Source organism: Anomalospiza imberbis, chromosome 5 (assembly GCF_031753505.1).
Source record: "Anomalospiza imberbis isolate Cuckoo-Finch-1a 21T00152 chromosome 5, ASM3175350v1, whole genome shotgun sequence".
Classification (NCBI taxonomy): domain Eukaryota; kingdom Metazoa; phylum Chordata; class Aves; order Passeriformes; family Viduidae; genus Anomalospiza; species Anomalospiza imberbis.
Genome location: NC_089685.1, coordinates 65,715,135 through 65,736,373, shown reverse-complemented (window position 1 = coordinate 65,736,373; position 21,239 = coordinate 65,715,135). Strand labels below are relative to the sequence as shown.

At 35.8% G+C, this 21,239-nt stretch overlaps 1 long non-coding RNA gene across 2 annotated transcripts in view; it reads left to right on the top strand.

Moving 5' to 3' along the window:
* Positions 1-20,936, top strand: part of LOC137475043 (uncharacterized) — a 50,330-nt gene extending 29,394 nt beyond the window's left edge. The window contains exons 3-6 of one of the 2 annotated variants that reach the window (XR_010999655.1): positions 503-671; positions 16,181-16,278; positions 19,320-19,479; positions 19,572-20,936. This is a non-coding gene — a long non-coding RNA (uncharacterized lncRNA). Of the gene's footprint in view, positions 1-486; positions 672-16,180; positions 16,279-19,319; positions 19,480-19,571 lie in introns of both variants that reach the window. The other variant, XR_010999656.1, reaches the window with a different exon arrangement.
* The last annotated feature ends 303 nt before the right edge of the window (positions 20,937-21,239 follow it).

The window sequence follows — 21,239 nt, the reverse complement described above, 5'->3', positions numbered from 1 at the left end:
TCTAAACTAAAGCCTGTAATATTTTCTGTAATTGAGACTTCGTGCATTGTTAGAACTCAGTTGGAGTATCAAATGGTTGTGAGGATTAGAGCAGACAACTAAAGCAATGTCACAGTAGATGTGGCTGGTTTTTAAAAGGATTATCTTCTGAGATGTGTAGAAATGAGCTCTCATAATAGTTTTGGAGGAATTAATAATTTTAGTAAAATGTTAATGGCAAATGTGCTAATGTAAAGAATTAGAAGATTAGTGATGCATCCTTTTGCATGGAAATAAGAATATAATAAATGTCCAGCAGGTAACTGAAGCTACTGCAATTTTATTGGAGATTAAAGTTTGATTGACCTTTGCTGAGGTGATTAACCCTTCTGAAATTAAAAGCCAGCAGTAAATTATTCTGTCCAATTTAAATGCAAACACAAATGATATAGCATACTGTTCTAAGTGTAAGAGAAAAAAACGTTTTAATTTTCGTTTTGTACTCAGTGAGGTGTGATTGCAGACAGCGCGCGGCTGGGCTGTGTTGGAACTGGCCAGTGGCAACCTGCCTTTGCTCTGCTGGCACCCGCCGGAGCAGCCGTGCCATGGGGACGCTGAACTTGGGAGCAGCTGCCTGCAATGGACCTTCACGTGCAGGAATGCCGGCAGGAGACCGTGGAAGCGTCAGCGAGGTAAGCAGTGCAAATCACTGTGGATATGCTTGATCTGCGAGCGGAGACCCCAAGCCAGATGACGCGTGCAGGGCAGCACGACACAGGTGAGAGTCCCTGCCCAGCCTCACGGGGCGGCGTGTCAGAGATGGGTTGCTCACCTGTGTGAGCCATCGCAGAATTAGAAATTAAGTTGCATCCATGTTCTTCGAGTTGCTTTTTCCTTCTCCCCGCTCCTTGAACGTCAGATGTACGAGCTTGCAGAACCGTACTTTTTGACTGACAGAGCGCTTCCTCCAGCACAGGCTGAGTGCAGGTGTGCGAATTGCTGCGCTGCTTCAGGGATATGATTCCCATCCTTCCTGCAAGGGTGAGCAAGCGGCTTCTGAGGCTGCAGCCAGTACGTTGTGCTGGATGGGTAGGATCAGGGCATGATCTTAGTAGTTGTTCAAAGCCTGTGGGATTACTTGCATGTGTAAGTCTTGCAGATGGTTGTTGGTGTTGCTGTGGCTATGCTACTGAACAGCATTTTAAAATATCTAGTAAGGTAATTTCCAACAGATCTTATACTGCTTCACATTACAGTTTGTATCTGTGTGTGCAAACTTTATTACTTAATTTTGAATTGGAAGACCTCAGTAATATGCTTGCTGCATTTTTTATAAATCTTTCATTAAAAGTTAAACACTTAGGAATTGCTCCCAGAGTATCGGCCTGACTCTTTATTTTTATTTAGCAGAAAAATGAATGTCAGAACAGTGATTTGTTTTATAATGAATTACTCTTAACTTTTGCAGAGTAAGAGATCAGGGTGTTGTTATAAAGCAGCATACTGTCAAAAAGTCCTTCTGGAGGACTATAATGACTCTCTGAGGGCTTAAATTTACACTGACTACAGCTATTATAAATGGATCCAGTTCACCTATTTTTGTTGCTTTTGTTAGGAAATTATATTTTTGTTAAAAGCACCAAAATAATGGTAAATTAGAAGTAGTTTTGGGGTTGGTTTAACTTGCATGAACAAGTCCTTCAAGAATTACTGTCTCCTTCCCTCACCTGCCAGTCCAGAAGAGGAAGGCAAGACAGTCAGGTCTGCACCCATGGTCTTTGGCATACACTATACTGGATCAGACGACGATGGATTTTTTTTCTTTGCCTTTTTTTTTTTCTTTCTTTCTTTTTATTTCCTCTGCTTGAATCCACCTCTCCCTGACCACCTGAGAAGAGATAAAATAGCTCTTTGAAGGTTTTTGCTTGCATGCCAACAGCAGTAGTGCTGGGAATTGGGCTGAAGGGCAGAAGGGCTTCTACAACTGTTTGGTCTTGAGCGGACTAGTAAAATTTCCTATTCTTTCATGCAGCTGTAAAGCATTAAAATGATAATGAATGTGCCATCTGCATTCCATATTCAGTTTATCTCCTCACTTTTCATCAAGGAAAATTTCATATTGCATCTGTCAAGGTAGGGAAGTCCAAGGAATTGCAGTGCAGAAATTAAGGACCCTGAGGTAGCAGCTCACTTCTGTCTTGTCTTTTCATTTACACTTTAAACAGCCTTCAGAGAGATGGGTTGCTGCTTCTGGGACCCAGCGAAGAAAGTGAGGAATAGATAAAAGCTAAACTTGTGGTAGAGTGACCTAAATGGAACAGCTGGCAAAAGTATAGAGGGGATCCTCCAGGGTACTGAATTATACCTTCAGGCTTGGATTAGTGGGATATTTAACAAAGAGATCCATTTACCAAAAGGATCTCTGGCTGATTTTTAATTATGGAACTAGAACTTCCTTCAACAATTGCAAATTATTGTGGTTTTTTTTCCTCATGTAAAGTGTAGAGTACTAATTGTTGGCTTTTGGCTCTTGCTTTTGCTTTTCTCAAACTAAAATTTTTTGCATGTTCTTGAATTAACCATATGAATACCTGGAACATGAAGATTTTAAACGTTTTTATGTTATGAATAATGAGTTTCACGCTCTGTGGAGAAAATAAATAACTTCAAATATTTATTGTTTTGCTTATAAATCTGGAATACTCTTGAATGTTTCAAATAGGATGAAACTTTTATTTAAATTGATGAAAACAACATTTTTGATTCTTTGTAGTCATGCATATCCATCGTATTTTAATTAATGGTAATTGGAATGTAAAATCCAATTTTAATTTTTTTTTTAAGTAGAAAAATGCCTCAATTATTTTCCATATTTTACAGTAGAGCAATGCAGGAGAGAAAAAATGGAGCTACATCTGTCAGAATCACCTATTTACCAGCCAACTTTCCTATATAGCCTTTTTCCTTTTGAGATAGGCATTATTTTCTTGTCTGTTATCAGTTCATACTACCATAAATTTATTAAATCTCTGCAGAAAAAAACCCCTCCAAACTGCATGAAATAATGATGCTCTAGCATGATATAAAATTTTCAAATGGGAGGTGCATCAGGGAAATTCATGATGAGGTAATAACGTATGATAAATACACATGTGTTCAGTGAAGAGATTCTCCTAACTGTGTCTACTTACATTTACTGAGGCAGTCAGGTGGAAGAGACAGGGCAGTACAGTAAAGTATTTCTGGGAAGTTTGACTACTTTAGGCCAAAAAAAAAGTGCTAACGATGTGGCTGGTGGAGGAGGCAAGGATTTTGTCTGTGTCCTCACTTCCTATGGACTATAACACCTAAAATAAACACCATTAGTCATCGCGCCTTTTGCTTTGCTCTTTTGAAAAAGCATTTATCAAGCAGGTTCTTTCAGAGACAAGTCACATAAGATTGTTTTGGTGATCTTCACTGTATGTCAATGTTAACAAGTCACGTGAGAGATCAGTGAGATGCTTAGCATGTGGCATGTCTTATAGGTGACTGCTTCTTTCTTGAAAAAACCCCTGAAAAAGGTGCAGCTAAAACTTTGTTTGCCCCTACTATTGCTCCCAGTGAGAATGACATAGGGAACTACATATATTTTTATGTTGGTCTTAAAATTGTTTAGAAATTATCTTGTTCAGCATTTTTAAAATTAGCAGTAGTCATTATGATTATTTGAAAAGAAAATACCTCAAAATTCTACTCCTGCCACAGGCTCCATTTTTCCTCTTCCAACTCATTTCAATCTCCTTTCAGTATGTTACTCAGCCAATAGCTAAATGAAAATTGGAGGTTTAAAGCCATTTTAACTGAAGCATTAAAAAAAATATTTTATAATGGAACAAACTGCAGTTTTATATATAGAAATAAGTTTCTGAGTAATGAGATATGCACTGCATTACATATAATTGGAAAACACACTGCAGTTTCAGTAGTTACTTAGGCTTACACCTTAAAATTATAAAGAATTCTTTTTTTTTCACAATGATGTATTTAGCAGAAGCTATATATTCCATGTTGCAAACCTGCACAAAAATGTATTGCATATTTTCCCCCAGAGTTAGCCTCAAATCAGGGAGAAGATACAAAACTGTAGATTAATTTTAGGCTTCTGTTAAAAATCAGCAATTGCCTAGGTATTTCTTTTCATCATGGAAAATTAGCTGCAAGTTGATAATTGCATTCCTTGTTCATCAGACCTGTGTAGCTTTCTGAAAGTGTGCATAACAGAGAATTGAATTTGAATAACTTGAATAGCTGCATATGAAAACTGTTGGAGTATAATGTTTCAATGAACATTTCTTCATTTAATTTCAATAGAAATTAAAATTCTCTTATGAATATGCAGTTTCTTACACTGCTTGGATTTGGGGTTTTTTGTAGTTTTTGGAGAGTTTCAAATTTTGGATGAAGTGAGAGAAAGGGAAGGAAAGGAAGTGAAACTTGGTAGGTCAAGGCAGGATATTTTTGAGGTATTTACCACTTTACATTCTTGAAATAGATGATGGTGGAAATTTTTAGCTTTTCTTTAAAGTAAATCAAAATGTACCTTCTTTGAAGAAATTAAACTTTTAATTTATCTGAGGGCTTTCTCATTACAATTTTCCTGTCTGAAAATGAGAAAAAGTCAGACCATCATGTTCAACAGTTCAAAAACGGCTTGAGAAAACATTAACTTTTAAAATCACTAAAACTTCTGGCACAAACAAATCCACTCTTTCCTGTAGAAACACTGAGGAAAGCATTTATATGAAAAAAATATTGACACATTTCTAAAAATACAGACCAATTAGTGAGATTTAATTTAGATATTTGTGACTGACTACGTATCATGTATATGTTAGAGCTGATTTACCACTATATTCTTGCCTTATTTGCAAAAAAGAGACTCCTACTTATTGAAATATTACTGAAGAATCTAGCTTTCCCCACAAATTACACATTTTTTGCATAAATGTGCCTAATTACCTGAATTCAGTTTTGATTAGCAGTGTTAATTGATGCAGCTGTGGATGGGCTCTGTTTACCTAAATTACCATGTGCAAACAGCAATACGTTTGAAAGTGAATATGCTAAACTGAAAATACTAATTAGCTAAGACAGATTGTTATTCAAGTCACATCTCAGAGCTTTTTAATGAAACTCTGAATGTGTCAGGGCTTTATGATATTCAGACAGAAATGTCTATATTACATATGAATTCTAAATTTAATTCAAGGGAACAGATGGGATGTCGACCGGGGTTCTTCTCCATTGCTTCCAGTATTAATGTGAATATTTTACTCTACTGGATACATTTTTGAGTGTGTGTCTGTGAAAGAGAAAGGAGTGTGTGTGAGTGTGTGTGTGTGTGAGAGAGAGGAGGGAGCCTCCCTCATTGTGTGCCTTGACAATGTGCCAACCAGGAACATCTAACTGGTCTATTTTTGACTTACATATTTGCAAATTATAGGCACCTACTTTCCCAGAATGAAGATAAACAAGCTATTTTGCAAATGTAATAAGGCTGGATAGTAAATGGAATAAAACCAAATAACAGAAAGATTAAATAGATCTCATAAAAAGAACTTTTGCAACAACAGAGATTTCTCCTTTTGCAAGAATTTTAAAAAATCTGTTTTTTTCATCTAATATGACATTCAGGCTACATGTTTCAGATTTTCATGGAAAGGCCTTTAACTGCATTAATCTGTCCAGGAAAATACAAATACAATTTATTTTTTTACATTTTGTTTAAAGCAGCACAGATTAAGGTATTCCATTTTTGCACTTAATCCCTCTTCATAGTTCAGTTGGATGCAAAACTGTAAATAAGTCTTAAAGTAGTACAAAAGAATATCTAGAGCATAAGTGTTCTTAATGTAGACCAGTTGCCACACGGCATATGTCCAGTTTTCAATCCATTTATTCTTTTGCTTCAGAGCTTAAATATTCAGGGGTCAGCTCCCATGTGAAATTCAGTAATTCCATCAGAAGCTTTATGTGCAATGTCTTGACAAAATAAAAAGCAAGGGTTGTGAGTACTGTACCTATTTGTACCAAATAGTAATTTGACTTGTAATGTTCTAATTTTCTTATTTTGGACAGTTCTTTCACAAATGTTCTCAAGATATTTGCAGTGGTCCTGGTTCAACGTAGGTAGCTATCGTTATACTTAACCATAGTGTCAGATCTTTTGATCTCAACTGGTTGGAATCTATTTCCTTCTGTGTGTTGCAATGAGAGAAAGAACTCTTTTGACTCTGTTATTCTACCATTATGGTGAATAGAAATTTTCCTGGTTACTTGAATTTTGTGAACACAATACTCCCTTTTAAAAGGTTCAATAGTTCTCTTTTTGTATAAGTTGACACATAGAGCTGATGATATTTTCTGCAAGTAATTATCTAAGGTCTTAAACTTTATACCTGAATCCTTTAGTCATGGCCTCTTGTACTCCATTATCAGAAGCTTTATAGATGGAACATATTCCTAAATAAATTAGTTCCAGGTACCTTCATTGTTCAGATGACAATTAACTCTGGCTGAAGAGGAGAACAGTAGTGGAACAAGTCAGATTTGGACCACTATGATAAAAAAATTGCTTCATTCCTATTACATTGCTAAATATGAGTGATCCTCTATAATGAACTGTCTCTTCAGTCCAGACATCTGACCTAGCAAAAAGCTTTTAGCCCTAATAAATCACATTTATCAGGAGCTCTGAGTCATAAAATGTTATACTAGACCAGTTAATGTCAAGTACTTCACCACCCTCAATAGAGTTTGACTTCTTCATGCAAAGAGTAGTTGAAAAAGAGAGAGAGAAGCATCAGCTTCTGAAACACAGAAAGGGAAAGAGGGAGACACACAAATCCAAAGTTTTAAGTTTAGTTTTAAGATGGAGTTTGAAAAATTCATGAAAATTTGTGTTCAGACATTGCTCTTACTAGCAAATTTCTGGAATAAATGATTCATAGACAAGATCTTCAAATCAACTGGTAGGTGAAAGAAAAAATGTATTAACCCATAGTTTAAAAGACTCTACCAAGGCCTTTTTTTCCATAGAAAATAAAGCAGCAACTTCCACATAAATGTTTAAAGAAAGACAACACTTGATATAGAAAGTCGACCTTTACTCAACCAATTTTTGAGAGCAAAATCAGTGGGAAAGAAGTCTGCAGTATTTGCTTTTGGCCTTTAAAATAGAAGTTCAGGCCAGAATCTTGGTGGCAGCAGTCAGCTGTTACTCAGGGTATGTATATGATACAGCTGCAAAAGCTGATTTAGCCTTGCAACAGGTTCTGGTTTTCAGTCAACAATATAAAAGTGTGCTTGATATCTTCTGACACCTGCTGTGCCCAAACTATGCATTCTACAGAATTTGTATAAAATCACTTACTGAAGAGATACAATAACATTTTAAAGATTATATCTTTCTTTAGCTCCTAAATTAACTAGTTTAAGCATAAACTAAGCAAATAATAAACAAATACTTATGAGCTGTGCAGTCAACCCTCAGATAAGAAGGACACAAAAAATCATGCAGGAAAAAGAACCTGTGTGTCATGACTAATTGCCTGTTTTGCTTTTATTTCTCAAAAAAATTCTGCATCAATAAAAGTGAGTGGTCATCAAATTCCTATAGAGAATAGATCACTTTTGGTTGACTGGAATCAAAACGTTTTAATGCCCATGTGAAAGCCATGGATATAAGCACTCTTGTAAAAAAGATCTGAAGTATCCAGGAGACCTGGTTCGTATGAAATGTACTTAACCTGAACAGCAGACAGGAACCAAGGAGAAATAATACAAAAGGTGATTCCTCTTCTTCACTCAGCATCACCTTTACCAGTCTTACATTCCCACATCATGTAGCGACATTACATCTCTGGTCAGGGACAAGCCCATCTAAGAATGGAAATGGTTTCTGGCACAGTTTATTTGTATCTTTGATTTGAACTCATCTGTCTTGCATCTTACTTAATCATTCGTGTTGAATTTCACTTTTTTTCCCCTACAACAGAAAGACCAACCTGTTGCTAATGCAGAAATTCTCTCTTCATCTCCACCTTAAACGCCTTTAGGTTTTTATTTGGCATTCCACATTACTGGAATTCTTGTCATACAGGGCTGACATGGAAGGAAAAATGAGACACTGTTTCTGCTCTGTGAATGAGCTGAGTGACTATATGTATTCATCCCCCTGTTGGGATATTTTCAGTGGATTCCAGGGATTTTTTTGTTCCAAAATCAGAGCAATGTTTCTGGTCTTCCAAGCTATTAATGTGTCAGTTTTGGCTCTTTGGGCTACCTCTTTGACTTGTTAAGTTATTTCTCAAAACAAGGAGACTACTGTTGCTGCACCGGGGAGTGCTTGCACTTTTATAGAGTGCAAGTCAAAAAGTATCTTCTGCTTTTATGGATAATTTTTGACATTTTTTCATATCTATTCTAATTTCCAGCATTGAATTTTTGAGATCTGATGCATTCTGAAGAAGGTTTTTTTGTTATAAATTTACTAGAACACCTTACAGTTCACTTATAGAAAATAACTTACATCTCAGTAACTCACTTGGGCTTTTTTAAAGTCAGTTTTATTCTAAACCTATTGCACAATTAAATGTTCTCTATTTTTAAAGTTCATTGTATAACATTAAGCAACTAACATTCCCCTCGAAAGTGGGGAGAACATATTACATATCCTTTCTCTTTCATGTTGCATCTCAAAGTATCCATTGGTATGAAGGGTCCCTGTTTAAAAATGCCTTCAGGACCCTGCCGGAAGACTGCCTCTAGTCTCTTCCATATTCTGTGTCCCCTGTCTCCAGACTCCTTTTCTCTTATAGTCCAGTTGCTATTTTATGTTCACTTTGTTTCTATACTATCACTGTATCTCACGTCATCTTTTACCCTGATCCTCTTTCACGTCTGTCCCTTTCTCCTTGTGCTTGGAACACATTTTGGGTAATTTTGATTTTGCTTCTTGATCATATTTCTCTTCTACTTAAAGGTCTTAAGGCTGACCATGAGTTTTAGTTTGGTCTTTATTATACTGCAATTGCTCTTTCTTTCTAATAGTGTGTGAGTAATGCTATGTACCCGAAAAAAAAAGTTCTTTTACCTTTGAAAGACAAAACCAAAGTGTGTTACTCTACTAGGCTACTCCAGACATCTGGTGCTACCACTAAGGGTGAATATTTTTTTACTAAGTGTCTTGTGTCAGCATAGGTTTCAAAAAGTCTAGCAAACTCCTACTTGATCAACTATTTCTGTGCTATCACAGAATCGCACTCACTTTGTATGTGAACTTTTCCATATGCTTTTCTCTGCTAGATGTTCTTCTGTTTCTTCTGCTCAGATTCAGCTTCAACCTTCCTTTAATCATTCATTAATTTACTTCATGTCTGTATTTAAAGTCACCATATGTATGTCAAAAGGACAAGCGCAATAACTGTATGTTATCTGCAAACTTCTATCAAATCAAGGCTGATAACTAAAAGTTTTTTTCACATCACTGGTCTTTGTTAATTCTACTTTAAAATTAAATTTCCTACATTTTTCTCTATTCTTCAATACAGACTAAATTGTTCCTCTTATATTTCTTTATGCTAATTAGAAACAATCTGCTTTTAATTTAAAATTACTTTCAACTATCTAAAACTACACAAGATAGTAAGAGAAGGAAAAGCAGAGTAGGTCAGTACCACATTAGAGATAGTCTGCTTGTTGTGTTGTTGTCCAAGTCTGTGCAGAAATATGCTCAGAAAGGAAGACTCAAGCTATGTGAATAAATTCCTTTCTTAGATAACTCCATTAGTTCCCTTGTCAATGACATAAGAGATTTCTTGTCTTCTTTTCAACCTCACATAGCTTTGTTCTTACTACCTCTCCTCAATAGTCCCTCAATTTATTATTGTGTTGCCCCCATCTAACGTTCCTCATCATCGATGACAATGATGCTGCAACCCTTTCTTCTGGTAGATATTGCATATGTAATTGTGTGAAGGTGTACTTGTGTGAACTTATGAAGTTCATACTTTGGGCCAGTTCCTGTTTCAGACAGAACTAGCATGAAATGACTAAAGCCTCAACATAAGACAGTAAGTTTTCTTATGTCTATTAATGAACTATTTCAGGTTTCAATTGTCAGCTGTGCCAACTGAGAAGTAGTACAAACATTATGAGCATTTGAATTTAGTTTGATTTTTCCTGAGTGTGTATGTATGCACTGTCTGATGCTTGCACAGCAGTTATGAACCAATCTGTGTGTGGCATTTTTATGTTGCCATAAAGACAGAGCATTTAATTTGAGTGAGTATCTACTGCAAGAGACATGATTTTTGAATAATGGCTTTTCCAAGCCTATAGGTTGTCAGAAGGAAAATTGCAAGACCAGATAAAAATATGCCTAACTGCATTTAAAGTAGTGAAAAGGCCTGTCTGAAAGTTGTCACTGCATAGTATAGCAAATGTGTTTCTATCTGTATTTGGCATACTCATGTGTATGCATGTACAAATGCATAGCCTATCAAAATGGCTTTGAAGATCACATAGAAAATTTATCAAAACTCTCATCATCTCTCTTTTCTTTTTCTTGACAATTCCACTTTGGTTGACCATTATTGGGGCATTTGGAGTATATTCCAGAAATTGCCAGTGTCTTTTTCTGAACAGCCTAAAAAGTGCTTTTTCTCTTAGATGAAAATAATCTGTATGCTTATTAGTCCTCAGAGTAGTATTAGACTTAGTGTTTAAATCAGAGACTATTTTAATGTTAATTTTCTCTCTGTATATGAGAATGGAAATTTTACTTTTGGAAAGAAGGAAGAAAACTTGGACGAATTCCCAGTGCAACAAAATACTTCTTTCCAAGCACATGAGCTCTCAGATGTGTAAAATCAAATCTTGATATTATTTTACCCAGCCTTTTTTTTTTTTTTTTTTTTTTGTTAGATTGTGTAACTTTTAAAAGTTTTTGATTTGATTGTCCTTTTCCTTTTGTACCTATACAATTTGAGTCTGGCTTCAACAATGCTAGTGTGCTCTAAAATGTTATGCACAATATTAACTCTTTCCCCATTTCCTCATTATAGCATGAACTTTGATTCCTTACTTGTTCCATGTATTTCTCTATAAGATCTCTTTCTTTTCTTTAGAATAAAACAACCCTGTAAGTCCACGCATGTGTGAAGGAGAGATAAAAGAAAGATTTAGGCAAGCCATTGTGTTTCTCTTTCATTTCCAACTTTAGTTATAAGGCCTCTGAGGGAAGAAAGTAGAGAATATGTTGGGTTGTGGTCTGTGCTGGAAGGAGCTGAAGACTTACTATTTTGATACAAGTAAAGGAAAAAATACCCCATTCTTGTAAATAGCATGATATAGAAGGGAGACATCAATATGAACGGTACCATTTTAACTCTTGGTCTTGTTTGTCAAAGACAAATATGCTATAAGTGATCAAATACTGAAATGTTATAAAGCTGCGGTGGATAGCTACAATATAATGAAAACACTGTATTTTTTAACTTAATGAAGAGTCTCTTCAGGGCAACAGGTGCATCCATTCTAGCTTGTACAGTACAAACTAAAATGACTTCTTGATGGTCCTCACAGTTCATCAATGGCTTTATTTGTAATATATTACATATATATAGATGTATACATATTTATATGTATGTATTATGTAATTGAAACTTTAATTTCACTTGACAAACAAGGAAATTCAGCAAAAAGTAGGTGCATGTTACTGCTTTCTAGCTTTAGTGTGGCTGGAGATGGATCAGTGCTACGTCAGGACAGAAAGCCAAAAAGAGTCCTCCAAAACTCTTTTAAAGAAATGATTAAATACCTAAATTAATGGTAGATGTTAAAGAAATTCTGTCCTTAAAAAGAGCTTTTCTTACCACAGCTACTAGGTTTAAATGATTTCAGAGTTTAATTTTTGAAGTAGAACCCACAGAGAGTCAGCTTCACTCAAAGTGAAATCTGAGGCCTAAAAAAAAGACATTCATCTATTAGGAACACAGAATTTGAAAAAGAAACCTGTGGTGCCTGTATTGCATTATATAAATTCTAGTTTGCTTGATGATATGAAAAATAGCATGAGAAGATCCTTGGCTGTATCTTCATTATACTTTTGTAGGACAGCCAACACTTTACTCACTTGTATGTTCTGGGTTCCAAAACCAGTTCTAATACCAAGGAAAAGATGTGCAAAAAATTGACATTCAGTTTTATTAAATATTTATTTATAGTGAGTACAGCTTGAAGAGGATTCAGCAATATACTGAATAAAGATGCTTTCTGACAGTTGATTTAAGTTTACTGTAGAAAAATGGTGAAGGGCTTAAAGTTCAATGTGCAATGCCCAAATCATTAAGAACTGTGTATCAGATAATCCTTTTAAAACAACTGCTGATTGGAAATATATATTCACCTTTCTTCTTAGAAATACAGGAGAATTCAACTGATAGCAACTGTTGTTTATCAAATGTTTCGATTTTCATTAATAGGATCAACCAACACTGAATTGCTAGCTGAAATACTGAGAGGAAAAATCAGTTATAAATTCCTCTTGTACCTATGTATATTTTTTGAGGTCCCTTCATTATAACTTTAATAACAAGAAAGGATTTTCTCTTTCTTCCCACTAAACATACATAAAATGTTATCTCTGCTGCAGTACATATGGTATTTTAATTGCATTTCATTGTTCTCAAACCTAATTTTTTGCATGTTAAGTCTAATTATATTAGAGCTGAATTAGTGCTCACAGGAGAGAATTTGGCAAAATATACTATTATACATAGTAAATCCAAAAGTGTGGTTTTTTTCCAACATCTTGAAGAAGGTCTGATTTATTTTAAGAATGAGTTGCCATTCAAGACATAAACATTATATCTAGTAAGTGTATTGCAGCCTTTTTTGAGAGTGCTTTATTTCTTCTGTATAGCAAAAAATTACTGGTTCAAATTACACACATCATAGAGTGGCTTTTAAGAGAAAGCAAATATTTGCTAAGTGATTAACTGACAAAGATTCATAGAGTCATTAAGTTGGAAAAGACCTTTAAGGCCATCAATATTTGGGACCTATTCTGAAGGCTACAAAACAATTTTAGCTGCCCTAGTATGATGTAAGATGCTGAAATGTTTCCTATGTCTTCTTTGAGAAACTTTTTGTATTGAGCGTAACAAAAAATGCAAAACCAAAAGCACACAAACAACCAAACAAGTTCACCAGCCTTTTCCAGTAGCTAGTTCATTCAGAAAGAAGACCTGTTGGAGTATTTGAAAGTAGTAAAACTGGTAGCTACCACTTAACACTGCTTTCTGGAGTTATTATTATAGTAATTATACTCATATCCATCTCTCAAGCATTTCTTCCTCATCTGTAAAATAGCTACCTAATTCTTTTGCATGAATTATGTGTGTGAGCGACATGGCCTGCTGCAGGTTGAAGTTATGCTGGAGTTCATCTAAAACTTAGCATTGTGTCTGGGGCATGCTCTGAAGCCAGCTTTTTGTTTTTCTAGTTTTTCTGGGTTTTTTTGTTTGATTGGACATTTTCCTCTTAAGAAGCGGGATACAGCTTAGGCATGTCAGCTGGTCAGAACAAAATTGAGGAATACATGGGTGATATCTAATCTTGGTAAAAAAATATGAGAATGCAGCCATCCCTCAAGTCCTGCGAGGACTCTGGCTGTTGGTCAGGACAGACAAATGGCATTTTCCTTTGTTACAGCTGTTTGGGGAGAAGCAGCTTTGTATCAGAAATGAAGGGCAGGATTCATTCACGTGAAAGACCTTACAGGCAATACCTGTCTTGTAGCACTCATGGTTATGTGCTTCCAACAGAAAAAAAAATATTGTGTGGATTCAGGTTTTTTCAATTGGCTAAAATCACATGCTGGATGGGTTTCAGTAATCTAGTGTTCACAAGACAAAGGCACCTATAGTTCTTTCATTAGGACACAGAATTGCAAGGTCTTCATTTTCAAATTGAATATATATAAATGCCACAGTCTCCTGGTCACACACAGAAAAACAAAAAGTATGACATCCTACTGGTGGGATCCTGTTACACCAACTGGTGTTCCACTTGGATCACAACACTTTAGTCTTAAAGGCTGGAAAGGAAAGAAGTGTGATTCTTGCACCTAACCAAACAACTTGTTAAACTGTGAAAATATTGTTTAAAATGAAATCCTGATTACAAGTAACTGAACATTGCTCACCTTTCTGAGCAAACTGTTTTGGTGGTTAATTAAACCTATTGTTACAGTGCAAGTTAGCAATATTTGAATTTTTGTGCAATTTTACCATCAGCATGGCGAATAGTCGTATGGGAGGCAAACAGTACCATAAAAATTATTATAAAAGATGGAGAGTGTTGTCACCTGTGTTAAATAGGGTTAAATAGGATCAGCTTCTCACACATTTTTTGTCTTAGAGTGAGAGGGATGTCATATGAAACATTTTAGAGATCTACCCCTTCCATATGTGGTACATATGGAATTAAAGTTACTTGTCTGTTATGTGTGCTGCCCTTGAGGAGATGGGAAAAAAGGAATAGCAACAAAGGTAGTGAGTGTCTTGCAAACATGGAATGGCATGGCATCATGTTAATTTGTTGCAAATGGCATCAAAATATGTTGATGGGGGAATATTTTTGGAAAATTGAGTTAGGACATGAAATGTTTGTGTCTTGAAAAAATATATTTTTCATGATGAATAAGGGTTTTTTTGGCAAAAACATGAGTTCGACTTTGAGCTTAAGTCAGAAGGACAAGAGAACTTAATTTCTCGGTCACTCCTTCTTTGGGAAAAACAGTTTGTTTCTGACTTGCTTTCAGAGGCATAAAGTTCTGGAGGAGTGAATATATATATATATATATATATATATATATATATGCAACTCTTCTGCTGTGATTTCATGTTACTGAATGTAACATGAAGTTCCTGATGTACAGGACTTGAAGGGAGGGAACATGACCATATGGAAATTGCTTTTTTATCCAAGTGAAAACAGGTTTAGTCAGCTTGCAGGAGGGGTCATAAACCCCTCAAAATATTTCTTAAATAATACAGTAGAGGAACTCACAGAGCTGTATTTTAATGGCCATTATTTGCCTCTGCTGTGCATTTAGGGTCAGGATACATGGAATACATATGCTTGTATTATGAATGGAAGGAAAATATCTTCTGAGCAAAAGAAAATCTAATGTTAATTAAAATTTTCCAGGGCTTGGGTTGGATAATTCTTCTTTTGTGTTCTTAAACCTCTTTTGATTTTAATTGCATGACAAAAAATTGACTGTAAGCGTAATGTTAGCAAATGTTCATATTTGATTACAAGCATCTGTGAACGCTAAGTCAAAGAATTGAATTACTTTAATTGGAGTGGGTTTGTTTTCTGTTTCTTCATGAGGTTTTTTGTATTTTGGCTTTTTTTCCCCAAGACAGCCACACTGGTAAAAAAGCTTGTACTGTCAGTATGCTGAAGGTCATTCCTATAATCTATTCAGTAAGATCTGCTCCCGTTTAGGTGAAAAAAAAATCAACTGAGTATACTTAAAAATGTCTAGAAAATCCTATTACACTTACTGAATTTCAGTTATGTATTTCAGTTTCACATAGAATTCAATGAATGCTCAGATCAAATATGAACATTTGTAACAAGTTTCCAACATTATGGACAGAGTTTCCCTCCCTCCCCCTTTCTGTGCTGTCTTAGAGAAACAAGGAAATTCTACTCAGATATGGCAAAGGATAAAATGAAATGATTAACATTAAAAACATACCTAATACTGTGTGATATGTTTTAAAACTGGAAACAAAGGTAGGATATGTCTTATCTGTCTGTCGTGACTCTCTGTGCATCTGTCTGTCTCTCTAGAGCAAGTCAATAAAAATTATTAGAGCTGGCATCTCACAATCGTACACCCTTAAAGCATGAAGCAATAATACTGTGAAGGAAATTTTTTTTTCTGACCTTTTCAAATTACATCCAACTGTCTAGGGAATTTCTCAGTGACTAGAGGTAATAAAGTTCAATCCGTTTTGCCGGCCGGCTTCAAATTTAGCTCCTCAGAAGCCCTAACTTATCTATTCTTTTTATCTTGGCCTTGGCATCTATTCAGTACAGTAATCCATGCATCTAATCTTTTTTTTCTCTTCCCTCTCAGGTTTAGCTGGTGGATCATATTGTGAAAACTGCAGCCATGAAAGGCCCTCCATTTACTGCACCCTTCAAAACGAAATGTTAGCATGGGAGGCTAAGCTGGTATGTTGCCTTTGAGAGGCTCTTGTTGAATTTAATTAGCTTTAAGATTTCATCTCCATCTCACATCTCAGCTTTCACCATTGTGTGTGATTTAGGCTTCACTGACTTCCATTATTTAAAACTTTTCCAACTTAGCTGTGCCACTTTAGAATAATGAGGGGAAAGTAAAGTTTAAAGTTCATTGTCTTAAATTGATTTCTAATTAGTTTTTATGATATGAGCTCGGAAACAATAGAGACACAGCCTCTCAGTAAGTTAACATTCAAGTGACGAACAACCATTTCTGCATGTCTTGTTTCTCACTGTACTCCATGAAGTAAAACTAGAAGCAGGTAAAGAACATTTTTAGCAAAATATTTCTTAAATTATTTTTAAATTTATAAAAAACCTGGGCTTTACTGCTGTCTCTTCCCTGAAATATTGAGTCAGTGTTTAGATATATATGTGATCTGCTAATGAATGATCTGCAGAATATCCAAAATGCATGCATATCTAAGCGAACCTGTAAAACACTTGCTTTCAATCATGCAAATAATACATTGAAAGACATATGTCTTCCATATTAGCTATCTTGATAGAGTTGCAAGGGAAAGGAGTAGCTGCAAAATGGTTTGTAAAAGATCGAGGTTGGGGTTTTTCCTTTTGTTTTCTTCTGAATTCTTCTTCATTTTGATTCTCTCTTCTGAAGTGAAGGGAAACGTCATCACATGGCTAAAATACAAAATTGGGAGTTTCTAGATCTTGCCCCTGTATGTAAATGGGCCTTTACTAGGGCTGTAATGTTTGTCAAGTCACTCAATCGCTCTGTACCACTACCCTGGCTATTGTGAAAAGCTCTCAGGGAGTGCTCAGCCGAGGATGAGCACAGGGTGGAACCTGACTATTTCACTGTGTTTAATTGATTCAGCTAAAATTAAATAGGTTCATTTTTAATCAAAATATATTGTGCTCTGTTGATACTGGCCATGTTGAAAGTGGGATAATCAGTAATCTGAAGGCCTTTCATGCCTGAAAGAATGGCATTCTCAACAAAATTACTGAGGTTATCTTTAATTCTGAAATTAATTTAAAAGAAACACTACCCCACATTGGTAAGGCTTCTTACATTCACAGGTATTTTTTTTAGAGTCCTTATTGTCACTTCCTAAAAAGAAGTGTTGCTAAATTGACAGATCCAGTTATATTTTTAATCAAGCAGGAATAAGCATTTCAAAATTCTTTTATTAATTTAGTGCAAAAGATAACATACCTAAATTTGCAATATGCTAGATTATGTCCTTGTTTCAAAGAAAATATGGAGGGACATATTAGAGTGTACACGAACACTCAGCTTGGTACTAAAAGTTAAATAAATGTTCATGTGGATGTGTTCATTTACTTTCACATCTTGGAAGCTCCACTGATACATGTAGAGTTATTTTTTAGTAGAACCAACTGCTTTCAGTCTACATGAATTAGGCTTCTCCTGATACTCCAGCATTCATAGGTTGGTTTCTAGATATGGAGACAAGCAACCCAAAAGGGTCCATAGTTTACTGAGTATCAGAGGTCTGAGAAATACCTCATGGAAGAAGCAAGTTTTAGCTTCTTAAAGCAACGCCACTGTTGTTATAGCTATATATATATTTCTTTTACAGTAGGTGTTTGAAAAATGTACAATAAAGATCCCCCATAATATTTCAGACAGAAATAGATAGGAATGGGATAATTTTGAATGCAAGTGGGATATTAAGGTGGAGGCGATGTGAATTTTCTTTCATTGAACAAGTTCTCATTTCCAGAATTCTTTCTCATTTGCAAACATGAATACTGGGTAGCAACAGTTCTGCTGATAGGTTTTTCTACCATACTGATGGTTTTCAACTCAAAAGTATTGAAAATTAATTTTAAGGAGGGAATATTTTTATTATTTATTTATTTGAATTCCATTCAGCACAGTATATACTACATAAAAGGATCTATGTTGTGATACCCAAATGCTTATATTTCATTTCTCGGTTTGTCTGTGTGGACAACCATGAAACTAAAGGTGTTGTTTTCCACTTGGAATGTAGCTATGTTTTACTTTATGTTTTACTTACCTGGTCAAAGCCAGGCATTATGGATTACTCAAGGCCTCAACTCCTCAGAATGATATTCTAGTTTTTATTATTACTGGGGAATATTGAAATCTTCTTTGCAAACTAATCCATTCCTTAAAGTAGCTAATTAAAAACAAACAAACAAACCACAAGTGTCTTTCAAATCAAACATACAACATTATGTCTTGTAGTGGGAAACAACAGATGTCCTGAAGTTTTCCTGGTTTAATGTCTTTATAGCTTTCCTTTCTATTCTGTCTTTCTTGATTTTCATAAATAGGGAATACAATAATAGTATGCTAGGGGATAGGTATATGAAAAATGGTGTTTCAGCTTTGCTTTTTCCTCGGTTAGAAAATACCTAGTTGAATTTTGAGAATAAAATACAGTAGATTGTGTCAAAGTAACTGCTGTCCATGCATCAGCAATGTTAAAATAGGAGATTGCATAATGCATATCAAAGGGATTGAATGTTATTGATACACTTTTCAGTGTTATTTATATTTTCATCATTAGTTCATAAAGTCTTAATAATTAACTCTCTAATTTCCCAGAAAAAGCATGGTAATTTGTTGAACTGGTTGAAGGAAGGAAAAAAAAAAAAAGCTGACCAATCTGGCATTGTAAGTTAATAGTATAGAACAAGGCAGTCATAATTAGTTGAGAAAAGGACTTTCCCTGTTCATTCCAGTTCATAATAAAAAGTGCTTCACCAAAGTGACTTAGAAAATAATACATTCAGACTGAGCAGAATTACTGCCTAGCAGATTCTATTTATCTGTAGCTTAAAAAGCAGCTGCGTTTTTGTAAAAAGCAATGAATGTGGCAGTCCTACTTAAAGGTAGAAGAAAAAGAACACCCCTTGTTTTGTAATAAGGGGATTTTCAATTTAAAAGAGAGAGAGAGCCTGTTGTGTGAAGTATGGTTATTACATTCACTGTATTCTATCTCACCCACCAGGAGGCTAATAACGAGGGAGTCAGTGAAGGAGACCAATGCCACAAGGGTTATCTCGCAGCCCCAGATGCTGGATAAGTTGAAGGAGGCAGAATCGCTTTTGGATGACATTCAGGAAGGCCTTGAATGATTATCTGGTGAAGAAAAGACTATTCTTTTCAAGGTAAACAGTCCATTTCATCTGTCTGCTGTTGGTGTTGGTGTAAAATATGTTTATATAAATGCCTCTAAAGTTCATTTTTTATCATTTTTCAGGTTTTTTTTTCCCTAGATGCAGCAATGATCTATTAGGAATCCTTTTTGAGACAAAGGATCCACTCCACCTCCAACCTAAGGAAATGCTTTAAAGGAATTGACAAGCTCACTTTTAATCACAAGAGAGAAATTACCCACATGGAGTCAGCAGAAAATGAAAAAGTAGAGCTCGTGCTGAGAATAATTCCAGCAAGTGCCAAGGGGCTAGTTGAGAAATGGCTTCATGAGGTGAATATCTTTAGCTCTTACTTAGGGTTTGGTTACTGTATGATCATTTTCTCTTTTAGGAGCAATGAATATTATAAGCGTATACTAAATAGCTCTCTGAATATTTTTCAAGATGTTGACAGATTTCAGACTTATTGTTGTTATTTATTGCAACTAATTTAACATCTGCAAACATGCAGAAATTAATTCTAATAAAAAGCTCTCTTGAATCAGGCTGTCAGCAGAAGTCGGTCTGTGTCTGAAACCATATGTGTGAATATATGTTTGAGTCTACATGTATGTGTTTTTGTGCTTTCATGGTGTAATGTCTGTAGTTCAGGAGGATAATATATGTAAAAATTAATCAAAGAAATGCAAGATTTTGAATGCTTCCCACCACCCTGCAGAAAGCATGTCCCATTGTGTTGGAGGGGTTTAATATCCAATCATTTTAACAAAAGGGAAGAGAAATTATGTCACTGATAACATCCTAACCTTTCCCCTTTGGGCCTCCAATCTAAATTCATTGGTTTCAGTACAAAATTAGTTTGGTGACCTTTTTCGTTTGCTTTATTTAACCTTCCTCTCCCAGTGCATGTGAATGGGACCTTCCATTCTTTTTTCTTTCTGGGTATTTTTCTTCTATGTGCTTGCCTTTCTCCTGGGGCAGGACCAGCCCCAGGAATTCCACTTCCCCTTTGTTCAGTGTTGCGGGTACTGGTCTCCTCCTCAGTGGCTTGTCCTTGGGTGCTCCCTAGGCAAGGGTAAGTGACAGGGGCCCAGCACCCAGCTCCAGCAGGAGAAGTGAGGAGAGGCTGGGGGATTGCTATTTGTAGAGCCAGATGATTGGGCAGAGACTGGGGAGGGGAACCCCTGGGCAGTGAAACCTGGAGCAGGTGGCAGGTTAAAGCATTTGGCCCTATTCTGTATTGTGTTCCTACTGGCTGGGGGAGCAAAGCCGCGCTGCATAAGCCCACTTGTGAATCCCAATTTCCCACACAATGAAGCAGCAATGTGCCAGCTTTGGATGGAGCCCCTTTAGGGAGTGACTGCACATGGTTTAAAATGATCCATCTTTATCATTATTCAGGATAGGGAAGGGAGAAGAGAAAGGGATGATTTAGGCAAGTCCAAACACTTCCCACGCTGCTCTCTGTGTCGAGCTTGTGTTTGGACTAGTTTGCAGACAAAGTTGTCTTCCATTACAAAAAAAAAAAAAAAAAAAAAGAGTGATGGCCATCCTGGGGAGTTCAGGAAAAATCCAGATTCTTGAGCCTATGATATAATTTTTAGTTTTCACTTTCTTCCACAAATGAAACTGGGTTGAGGGAGGTGAGCAGCTGTGTTTATTTTAATACGTCTATTTTAACCCTCACCTAAAAACAAATGGGAAAGTTTGGGAGCACATTAATCTGGATCAGATTAGTGTCTGTTTCTCCCTCAAAAGTGCAATTTGAGATT